Raw genomic sequence first — 12138 nt, forward strand, 5'->3', positions numbered from 1 at the left:
AGCTGAACTCCCATCTCACCTGAAATCAATGCATTAATATCCCAGAGAGAGCATGAGGTGGTGGTTGTTGTTGTTGTTACAGTGGTACTTCAGTTGTCGAACGCTTCAGAAGTCGAACGTTTTGGTTTTCGAATGCTGACAACCCAGAAGTAAATGTTTCCGTTTTCAAATGTGCCTCAGAAGTCGAATGGCTTCCAAAGGCGCATTTCTCCATTTTTTCATTGGATTTTGCCAACAGCCTATTGCGCCTCAGTTGTTGAACGTTTCGGAAGTCGGACGGTCTTCCGGAACAGATTACAGGTACCACTGTATTATTATACCCCACCCATCTGGCTGGGTTTCCCTAGCCACTCTGGGTAGTTTCCAACACATAAAAACATAATATAACATCAAACATTTTAACTTGCCAATACAGCGCTGCCTTCAGACGTCTTCTGAAGGTTGTATAGTTTCTTGGCTCAGGGGCTGCAAAGCTCCATACCCTCCCATACCTTCTAAAAGTTGTTTAGTTCTTTATCTCCTTGACATCTGATGGGAGGGCATTCCACAGGGCAGGTGCCTCTACCGAGAAGGCCCTCTGCCTGGTTCCCTGTAGCTTCACTTCTCGCAGTGAGGGAACTGCCCAAAGGCCTCTGTGGTAGGATAGAATCATGGACTCATGGAATTGTAGAGTTGGAAGGGACCCTGAGGTCCCTTCCAGTGCAGGAATCTCAGCTGGATCATACATAAAAACCTCCAAGGAAGAAGAGTCCACCACCTCCTGAGGGAGACCATTCCACTGTCCAACAGCTCTTACTGTCAGAAAGTTCTTCCTGATGTTTAGTCAGAATCTCCTTTCTCGTAACTTGAATCACTTGGTTTGAGTCCTCCTTTCCAGGGCTGGATAAGGCTGCTGTGGTCCCTGTACAATTCATGGCATGCCTTCATATGTTAGATTCCTGACAAGAAGCCCATTTGCCCACCATAACAATGCCCATGTAAGAGAGGAAAAGCTGTCCTACTCCCCAACATTTCTCGGATGAAAATAGGGACGTCCTATCTAATAATAATAATCTAATAGGGACGCGGGTGGTGCTGTGGGTTAAACCACAGAGCCTAGGACTTGCAAATCAGAAGGTCGGCGGTTCGAATCCCCGCGACGGGGTGAGCTCCCGTTGCTCGGTCCCAGCTCCTGCCAACCTAGCAGTTCGACAGCAGGTCAAAGTGCAAGTAGATAAATAGGTACCACTCTGGCAGGAAGGTAATTGGTGTTTCTGTGCGCTGCTCTGGTTTGCCAGAAGCAGCTTAGTCATGCTGGCCACATGACCCAGAAGCTGTACGCCGGCTTCCTTGGCCAATAAAGCAAGATGGGCACCGCACCCCAAAAGTTGGCCACAACTGGACCTAATGGTCAGGGGTCCCTTTAAAGGTAAAGGGTAAAGAGACCCCTGACCATTAGGTCCAGTCGTGAACGACTCTGGGGTTGTGGCGCGCATCTCGCTTTATTGGCCAAGGGAGCCGGAGTACAGGCTCCGGGTTGTTGTTGTTGTTGTTATTATTATTATTATTATTATTAGGCAGCTTCCAACATATATAAAACATTAAACATTTAAAAAATTCCGTATACAGGGCTGCCGTCTGATGTCTTTTAAAGGTTGTACAGTTGCTTATATCCTTGGCTCAGTGGTCACATAACTCCATACCTCCAACATTTCCCTGATGAAAATAGGGATGTTCCAAGGAAAAGCAGGACATTCCACGATCAAACCAGAAACCAGGATAGCTTCTGTAAATCTGGAAAATAGGGACACTTGAAAGGTCTCGGCTGTTGGGAAGAGGCAGCAAGTTGTTGAGCTTCACAACTTGTGAGGCTTTGCACTCTGATTGCCTGACGTCTTGTGAGAACTGGGATTAAGGCTGAGATTTCACGAGATGTTGAAAAAGAGCCAGGAATGCAGTCTACAAAGCCCTCAGCCCCTGTAAGCCTGATTAAGGGTGGAAGAGGAAAGCAACACCCTCATACATCTCTTCCTTCATCACCAACCAACTCAGACTTCCTCATGTGTCAAGATTCTCTGGTAGAGAGGCGGGAGTATGAAGGCTTGATTACCTAGTCCCTCCCAAGGTGAGCTAAGCCTGACCGGGCAGTTTACTCTATGGTTTTAACCCCTTCATGCATTAATTAGACTTAAGCATGTTAGTTATATGAGGCTGGTTATCTCAGGACTTTAACATAGCCCTACATTGGAAACAGCATATAGCTGCTTCCCCACCCCCCACCCCTTTTCTCTAATGCACCCTTAGTCAGAATTGCATGTGGGTGAGCAGTTTCTTTTATATCTTACAGGATTGCTGTCAATCTGTGCATCTCTGCCTCTGCTCCTCTAGGCCTGTATAATCCCAGGTGGGCCAGTTTGCTGAGCCCACGTTCGGCCTCAGATACAAAGTCCATAACCTTGACAAGGGATTCAAGCAGTAAGCAATCAATGAGGCAAAATCCATTTTGAGAATTTGGAGGACGGAGCAGCTCCTCTTCATGCCTTGCTGAGAAGGCAAAATTATCTCCACAACAAATTACGTTATCGTCTAATAGCGGAGAAAGCTGCAACTTAATTAAAAGGATGCATGCATGTGGCTACGTGGAGAATCTGAGCTCTGGGGAAGTAATCTCTCGGTGTTTCAGCAAAAGGCAGAGGTACTTTGGCCCATTTCCCCAGTTCTCTCTTCTGCATTTAATTTTTCCTGCGTTGAAGTCATGAGTATGTGTGTGTGTGTGTGCGTGTGCGCGCACACACACACACACACACATATATGAAGGCAGCCCTGTTTGGGGAAGTTTTTAATATTTAATGCTGTACTGTTTTTAACATTTGATTGGGAGCTGCCCAGAGTGGCTGGGGAAACTCAGCCAGATGGGCGGGGTATAAATTATTATTATTATTATTATTATTATTATTATTATTATTAATAATAATGCTGCACAATTATTCTAAAAACAGCTTCTGGTTGAAAGTACAGTGGTACCTCGGGTTACATATGCTTCAGGTTACAGACTCCACTAACCCAGAAATAGTGCTTCAGGTTAAGAACTTTGCTTCAGGATGAGAAAAGAAATCGTGCTCCGGTGGCGTGGCAACAGCAGGAGGCCCCATTAGCTAAAGTGGTGCTTCAGGTTAAGAACAGTTTCAGGTTAAGAACAGACCTCCGGAACGAATTAAGTACTTAACCTGAGGTACCACTGTACTAATGAATGAAAAAAGGAAAATGTTCAGAAGCCCAGAAATAACCTGGAATGAACAAATTGACTTGCTAAATGTTCCTTGTCTGAATCTCTGGAGCTGCTACCGATCAGTGTGGACAATACTCAGTGAGTTGAGCCAATGGCTTCACTTGGTATAAGCCAGCTTCCTGATTTCCTTTGCAAGAGCCTCCAGCCATGACTGTGCTTATTATTTTGCTTAAAGATACGCATAGAACAACATCATTGCCTAATGACAGGCTATCGCACTTCAGAATAAACCTTGGCAACCGCTGTGTGTGAAATTGCAGCCTGCACGCATTCCCATGCAGATGCGCTACAGTAAAGATGCATATCCCCCCCTCCCACAGTAATTTAACTTCTAGAGACCCTGGAGAGGGAGCTGAACCTTGCAGAACGACAACACAATGTTAACAAGGCATCGCCAAAAAGCTAAGGGGGGGTGGAGAGCGACACAGTAGGGGCAGTGATTTTACCCAGAAAAGGTAACAGAAAACAGGGGCTGTCCGTAGTAATTAGAGACAGCTGGATCTCATGCCTGCGTGATGGACAGGCAGACTCTCAAATGTTATTTTTATAGGACAATACCTCAATCGAATTATACCATCACAACAGCAGTGTGTTCTTTCAAGGCTCTTTCTTCTGGCCTGAGGTAATAAACAAGTCAGACTCCACAGCAGTATCTTCTATTTATATCGGGAGCTCAGGTTTCTTCTTTGTCACTTCCCAGCACGGCTTCAGTCCCGCGGCCATTGTATGTGAGCCCGAACAACCCCTATTTAAGTTTTTACATGCCATTTTCCTCGTTGGCTCCCTTCGGTGCCTCTTCAGAGACGTCGCTGCCACATTTTCACCTAAGCTAGACAGGTTTTTTTTATTATATATATAAAGAAGGGTTCCTGCCAAAAGAATGGCTTCAGACATCATCAGGCTGCAACAAGCCAGCCTACTAGTTGACACCAGCAGTTCCTGAAGCACTGTTGCTTCACTGGAAATAGAAAGAAATGCTCCTCGTAGACATTTTCTTTTGTCTGTGGCGGTAACTTAAAAACAACGGTCTCTTTATTGAAGCCAACTTGATTCCGTATTAAATTAATCGCCCGCATCCAAGAGGGGGTAAAGGCTATAAAGTGAAGCACGGACGAACAGGAAATTAGAGAGCTAAAATTATCTGTTCTGTTCCCTTAGGAAGTCACCTATATGCTGATACGAATTCATGTCTTCTGCTTGTGAAGGTAATCCCACACCCTCAATGCAGATGAGAAACGCTTCGGCACACTCAAAGTAAGCCCAACTTATTTTTATTTTATTCATTTGTTAAATCTGCATACCGCCCTTCATCTGTATATCCCAAGGCGGTTCACAACAAAAAATTACAACATGAAAACACAAAATACATGAGAGAAACAAGAACAAGAAACACAAACCCTTAAGCCTCCCTCCCCCCCCCCCCGCCACCCATCACAAATACAAATAAAGGAAAAGAGAACCAGGAAAGCTCCAAAAGCCCTGTTTGTTTGTTTGTTTGTTTGTTTGTTTGTTTGTTTGTTTGTTTGTTTGTTGTACAGCGGTAACTCGGGTTAAGTACTTAATTCGTTCCGGAGGTCCGTACTTAACCTGAAACTGTTCTTAACCTGAAGCACTACTTTAGCTAATGGGGCCTCCTGCTGCCGCCGCGCTGCCGGAGCCCGATTTCTGTTCTCATCCTGAAGCAAAGTTCTCAACCTGAAGCACGATTTCTAGGTTAGTGGAGTGTGTAACCTGAAGCGTATGTAACCCGAGGTATCACTGTATTTGTAACCCACCCTTTCTCTGCAAGGTACCCAATGTGGCACATGTAGTCCTCTCCCTCCTCATTTAATCCTCGCAACCACTCTGTGAGGCAGTGACTGGCCAAAGTCACCCAATGAGTTTCATGGCAGAGTGGGGATTTGAACCCAGGTCTCCCAGGTCTTATTCCCGCACTCCAACCACTACGCCACACTGACTAAGTGGCATGAAAAGTCGAATGACAGAAGGGGAGGAAACTGACAACTTGGTGTGAGGAGGGAATAGACTGGAAGAGGACATATGGCAAGAAAGGACCATCTCATTATCTGGATAGGTCACTTCCTGGGGTGAATCTACACTGGTTGGTTTTAACGTTAAAAATGTGTTATAAAAACGTCACAACAGAGGGCGCTGCCAGACAGCAATCTATTGCCAATGGGAAATTGCATTGAGAGCTATATAACAGGTTTTTTAAAATAGCCTTTAATAGGGTTTTTACGTATCAGTGTAGATCCAGCCCTGGTCACACGGACAAGCAATTTTTGAATGTTTCCAGGGGAAGAAGAGAGGGATACATTTCTTAATAAATAAGGGTGGTATAAAAATCTATTGATAAATTTAATAACAGAATCACTCCACCCTGCAACATATTGTTTGTGGGCTATAGAGGCAGTTTCAGGATAGCATGACTTGTGCAACTAGAGGGGGCGCCACAGCAATGCTGTAGAATGGGTTACAGGGGGGTGGTTTAGCATCACACAGGGCGCAACTGAAATTTGAGAGCTCAAAGTCTGCCGCTGCCTCAAGTATACATTTCCCCCCATTCTAATATATGTGCATTACTTAAAAAGGTGTTCTTCAATTAACATCACAGTATCAAAATATAACAACAATATCAGCAATATAAAGCCCATAATATAACTATCACATTTTTTAAAAAGTAGAACAGTATCAGCAAAGGTGACAAGAACAGGAACACCAGATGATGATGATGAAGAAGAAGAAGAGGAGGAGGAGGAGTTTGGATTTGATATCCCGCTTTATGACTACCCTGAGGAGTCTCAAAGCAGCTAACATTCTCCTTTCCCTTCCTCCCCCACAACAAACACTCTGAGAGGTGAGTGGGGCTGAGAGACTTCAGAGAAGTGTGACTGGCCCAAGGTCACCCAGCAGCTGCATGTGGAGGAGCGGGGAAGCAAACCCGGTTCACCAGATTACGAGTCCACCGCTCTTAACCACTACACCACACTGGTCCCCTCTGAAAGCAATGCAACCTGACAAATTAAAAGCCTACTGGAATATCCAAGAACTATCCTCCCCCCCCCAATAAAAACTGGAGAAAAGCAATCAAAGATGGAGCCAGCTGAAACTCATGAGGCAAGAGAGTTCACAGTACAGTCGTACCTTGGAAGTCGACTGTAAACGGAATCTGTTTGACTTCCAAAACGTTCAGAAACCAAAGCGTGGCTTATGATTGGATGCAGGAAGCTCCTGAAGCCAATCGGAAGCTGCAGAAGCCCCGTCGGACATTCAGGTTCCAAAGAATGTTGGCAAACTGGAACAGTCACTTCTGGGTTTGTGGCATTTGGGAGCCAAAACGTCTGAGTACCAAGACTTTTGGGATGCAAGGTACGCCTGTATTATTATTTTTAATTCTAGATTTTCAAACACAGAAAATGTATTTGCTGAATCTCTATACTGCCCTCCATTTCAATAAGTTACGAGCATGGATTTTATGTAATGAAGAAGAAGAAGAAGAAGAAGAAGAAGAAGAAGAAGAAGAAGAAGAAGAAGAGTTTGGATTTGATATCCCGCCTTTCACTCCCTTTAAGGAGTCTCAAAGCGGCTAACATTCTCCTTTCCCTTCCTCCTCCACAACAAACACTCTGTGAGGTGAGTGGGGCTGAGAGACTTCAGAGAAGTGTGACTGGCCCAAGGTCACCCAGCAGCTGCATGTGGAGGAGTGGAGACTCGAACCCGGTTCCCCAGATTACAAGACTACCACTCTTAACCACTACACCACACTGGCGTAATGACGTCTTAGAATATTAAAAAGTGTAATTAGAAGGATGCATTTGTTTTCCTCAGCTCCACAAGTAAGGATATGCATAAATGTGAACGTTGTTTTAAGAGGCAGCATTCCCAGAGTACTGGATGTGGATGAATGCAACAATTGGTTTGTACTGTAGTGATCTTAAGGGAAATCACTCTAATATCCAGAACTGGATGTCATAAATATTCAAACAAGTGGGAGCTACAATAAAATGTTGCAGCGTGAATCGCTTCGCCATGACATTCAGCTCCATTTCTTCATGGTATTTCATGGAAACTGAGCGAGCTCGGTCCTCATTGCAGGGCCGGATTTAGTTTTGATGAGGCCCTAAACTATTGAAGGTAATGGGACCTTTTATATGTCCAGCTGTCCTTTGTCAACAACAAATTGTCACTGTTTTTCCTGTTGAATATATGCTATCTGGTCATTTATGGACCTAATAGATATCTAAAGCCATTTGCACATGCAGAATATAGGCACCCTATATATAGAAATGAGCAAACCAGTGATGTTTTAGGGAGCAGGCTAGCAGGCGGGGCCCTTGACTTACATCATAGGAGCCTACACTACACAAAACACTGTTGCTGTAAGTAGGCTTTATTTTATTTGTTTTTTAATCTTATGTTTTGGAAATGTACATTGTCAGGGAACTGCCATCGGTTCAGGAGGGAGAGAGGGAAAGCCGAATGGATTATAGAGAGCCTTCAAGGATCATGGGAAGCAGCTCCTCTTCAACGGAGGAGAGTAACCACGCCTCCAGTGGAGAGGAGCTGCAGGGCTCGGAAGAGGCAAGGTGGTGCCAGGACACCTTGCCTGGGCAAAGCGGGGAGGAGAGGGGTCCTCCGTTACCCACACCCTCCTTGCGCAGAAAGCATCCGCGCAGAGAGGGGAGGCGCAGACTGGGCGTCAAGAAATTGCTTTGCTGGGGAAAGTTTATTTTTTTTAAATACTTATTAAGGTTTAACATAAAACATAAGTTTACACAAAACATAGGTTTGCACAATAGGGTTTACAAAAATCATAAATTTACAATATAAGAAAAATTTAAAAAAACTTAACAACCTAAAAAGAAAGAAAAAAGAAAGAAAGAAGAAAAATCACATAGAAAAGATATCTAGACAAGAAAGAGAAGATAGTAGCTAAATAGAAAAAGAAAAAGAAAAAAAAATAGAAAAAAATCCATCTTTCAATAATCTTTCAGCTCGTTTCCTTGTTTCTTTGACCCCCTCACACCTCCCCTTTTGTATTCCCGTTTAAAAGTCCTTTCAGCAAATCCTTACCCTCTATCATTTATCTTTACTCAATATCTTAACCTATTATAACTATGTATTTTCAACCATTGTCGATCCATTTTTACATATTCTTAATAATCTTTTTACCAATACCACTTATTTTCCGTTCCAACATCATTTTAACATTCATTAATTTTACAGTATTTCTGCAAGTAGCCTTTAAATTTCTTCCAGTCTTCTTCCACCGACTCTTCTCCCTGGTCACGGATTCTGCCAGTCATTTCTGCCAATTCCATGTAGTCCATTGCTGGGGAAAGTTTAAGGGCTGCCCACTCACAGATTCTGCCAGTGAATAAGCCAGCCACGGGAGAGTTGCGCTCCGGACAGATAAGGTTTATTTTGGCAGCAAAAGCAAGGCTTCACAGCCAAGCAGGGAGATATTTGCCCGCTTGCTCTCGAGCAACCCCTTGGAAACATAACATACATCCAGTGCTTTTTTCCTTTAATTTTTTTTGGGGGGCCCTAGAGAGTGGGGCCCTAAGCTATAACTTGTTTAGCTTATACGTAAATCCGGCACCGCCTCATTGGGTTGGTTTTGCTCCTTCCACTCAGTTCCCCATGTAGTTTATTTTTTCTCCCTCCCCACATCTTTTTTACTAAAAAAAAAATGTCCTCCTGAACATCTTGGAGTTCTCCCAATTGGGAAAGATACCACCTGCTTGTGTTAGGAGGCTGCCACTTTGGAAACATTTGCAACAACATTCAAGCCCGAACGTCAGAAATAATGATGGATGGGTAGAAATATATTTAAGCTGTAACAGACAATTGTTGAAGATATCATTCCTTTCGCATGGATTTGCTTCATGCCGTCTGCTCACGTCACATGATAGCTAAGGCTGTAAAGGAACTGTTAAAAACAAGTCCTGAAATCATAGAAATGAACATTGTACATCTTCTTGGAAATTTTTTAAATTTATTTTTTTGCGGGGGTAACTGTTGTCGAAGAACTGATATCAAACTTATCAGTAGTGGCAAAAGGCTACCTTGGGACAAACTGAAAATTCGTTTTAACCCTTGAAGAATAAAAAAGTAAACTGAAACTGAGGCTGAGGCTCCAATACTTTGGCCACCTCATGAGAAGAGAAGGCTCCCTGGAAAAGACCCTGATGTTGGGAAAGATGGAGGGCACAAGGAGAAGGGGATGACAGAGGATGAGATGGCTGGACGGTGTTCTCATTTGACCAAACTGTGGGAGGCAGTGGAAGACAGGAGTGCCTGGCGTGCTCTGGTCCATGGGGTCACGAACAGCCAGACACGACTAAACGACTAAACAACAACAACAAACCAATCACTCAGTTAACTTACAGTGGAACCCTAAAAATGCTTACTCAGAATACCTATTCACTTCAATGGGCCTTGCTCCCAGGTAAGTAGGTATCGGATTTCATTCCTTGTTTATTAGGACCCCATGACAGTAAATGTGTCATTACATTGTTGAAAGACTAAATATGTTTGGTGGAAACTGGAATTATAATTTTACAGGCAATGCTCAAAATACAATACAAATACAACCTCGGGGTAGGCTGTGAGTTCCTGGCAGAGCAACTGTTTTGCATGCAGATTTCAAGTTCAAATCCCCTCATCTCCAGTCTAAAACCCTGGTGCATTGCTGCCAGGTAGTTTAAGTAAAGGGACCCCTGACCATTAGGTCCAGTCGTGACCGACTCTGGGGTTGTGGCGCTCATCTCACTTTATTGGCCGAGGGAGCTGGTGTACAGCTTCCGGGTCATGTGGCCATCATAACTAAGCCGCTTCTGGCGAACCAGAGCAGCGCACGGAAACGCAGTTTACCTTCCCGCCAGAGCAGTACCTATTTATCTACTTGCACTTCGATGTGCTTTCAAACTGCTAGGTTGGCAGGAGCAGGGACTGAGCAGGACCCTATCGCGGGGATTCAAACCGCCAACCTTCTGATTGGCAAGTCCTAGGCTCTGTGGTTTAACCCACGGCGCCACTAGGCAGTTTAGGCAATACCAAACTAAATGACTTGGCTTAAGACAGATTCCTATGGTCCTCCTATTCTACTTTCGCGTCCCTGAGAAACACCGAGGAGCTTCTGCCAATCAGTGAAGACAATGCTCAGCTAGATGGGCCAATGTTCTGACTCACTATGAGACAGGTTCTGGCGTTCCTAACTATTTCCTTTCAATATTTTCTTTTTTTAAAGAAAGAGTTCTGTGGAGATGATGCCCCTTTGCATATAAGGTCACTGCTAGGGGCACACAATGGGCTGTGCCTTGGAAAAGTTTGGTGGCATTATCTTGCAGTGGGATTCAGAGACTGCTCCTCAGAAGAGGAAAGGCTTTTCCAAGTAGCCATGAGTGCCAAGGAAAACATTAAAGCTCTGCCAAAACCCACTAGCATTTGGAACATCAATGAGCTGAAGGAAATCACTAGGAAGAAAGATGAATTTAAAGATAAGTGTACAGTTTTGAATGAAGATGTAGGAAGGGGTGTGAGGAACCACATATGTGGTCAGCAATATGTTCCTTTACTTTGCTGTTTCATTGGCATCCCTGTTTTCCTTTCTGTGGTTAGCAAAATGCTGCTCCCAGCTTTTCCGTTTGAATTAAACGCCCGCATTCTGCAAAACTCATTTGTAAAAGCACTTTACAAGTGAAGGCCCATCTCTCTTTTCAATTCACTCCTATGGAGTATGACCAAAAAATGAAAACATCATGTTCTTGGAGGAGGTATTTGGGTCCCACTCATCTGTGTGGGGTTTATTTTCCACATTTAGTTTTATCGCCTGTTTCGTATTGCCAACATCTGTGAAAAGAATTCTTGTTACCTTCCCATGGTTAAAGTGATCAGAGCACCACAATAGTTTCAAAGTTCTCGTTTTGCTCTACAAAGCTTTTTCATTTTGAAAAGGTGGCATTTCTTCCCCTGCCTTCTCAAACTTCTCTGAGCAGAATTCACTAAATTTCAAGTTCAGATGTGACACAGAATAAGAAAGGGATTTTTTCCCCTTGTTATAGTTTAAATGCTTTCAGAATTCTCTCTTGACTGTCTTCCTTCTCTTCCAATACTTTTGATCTGCTTTGTTCTTTTGTTAGCATACATTTGAAATATTCTTTCTTCAGATAGCAGGAACTTAGGCGAGATCTTGGCTCTCCCTCAATGTATTCACAAGCAGCTTAAATAAGGGTTGGACTTTTCGCTACATAATTAGAGGAAGAGAAGGAAAATAAGTACACCAGTGCTTCAGAAGAGGGAACACACATCTGGAGAAGTGGCTTTGGAGTGTTGTATTTCTTTACGCAATCCAAAAGTGAGGTAGCACTTTCTTTAACCATGAACTCTGATTCTCCCTGCTGTGGGGATGCTCTAAATAGCCTGTGGTTTAGACTCCCCAGAATTTTAAGAGGCTCTGTGCTCCCCAAGTGTGTTGGAGTGCAAATCTAACCAGTCTATATTTTAAAAGGAGAGGAAAATAATAATAATAATAATACCATCATGGTTCTTCTGGGCCTCATAGTCTCCATGCACCATATTTGCCACACACCCTTCCTTCAGTTTATTGTGTAAAGATGGGAACTCACACACTTGATGCTGGTTCAGGGGGTTGCAAGCCTATCTCCCATAGGGCTTCAGACCATGCTTTGATGGATGGTGTGAAAAAACTATCTAAGTCCACAAGTAAGTTCTGTTTTATTATTACAGTGGTACCTTGGGTTTTCCCAGTAGTGACGTATGGAAGTGAGAGCTTGGCCATAAAGAAGGCTGATCGCCGAAGAATTGATGCTTTTGAATTATGGTGCTGGAGGAGACTCTTGAGAGTC

At 43.7% G+C, this 12138-nt stretch overlaps 1 long non-coding RNA gene across 1 annotated transcript in view; it reads left to right on the forward strand.

Moving 5' to 3' along the window:
• Positions 1-3601: 3601 nt before the first annotated feature.
• Positions 3602-12138, forward strand: part of LOC309515583 — a 109144-nt gene continuing 100607 nt past the window's right edge. Inside the window, exons 1-2 of the long non-coding RNA XR_014212525.1 lie at positions 3602-3890; positions 4427-4522. This is a non-coding gene — a long non-coding RNA (uncharacterized lncRNA). The remainder of the gene's footprint in view (positions 3891-4426; positions 4523-12138) is intronic.

This window comes from Podarcis vaucheri (assembly GCF_965113315.1).
Source record: "Podarcis vaucheri genome assembly, chromosome: 12".
NCBI lineage: Eukaryota > Metazoa > Chordata > Lepidosauria > Squamata > Lacertidae > Podarcis > Podarcis vaucheri.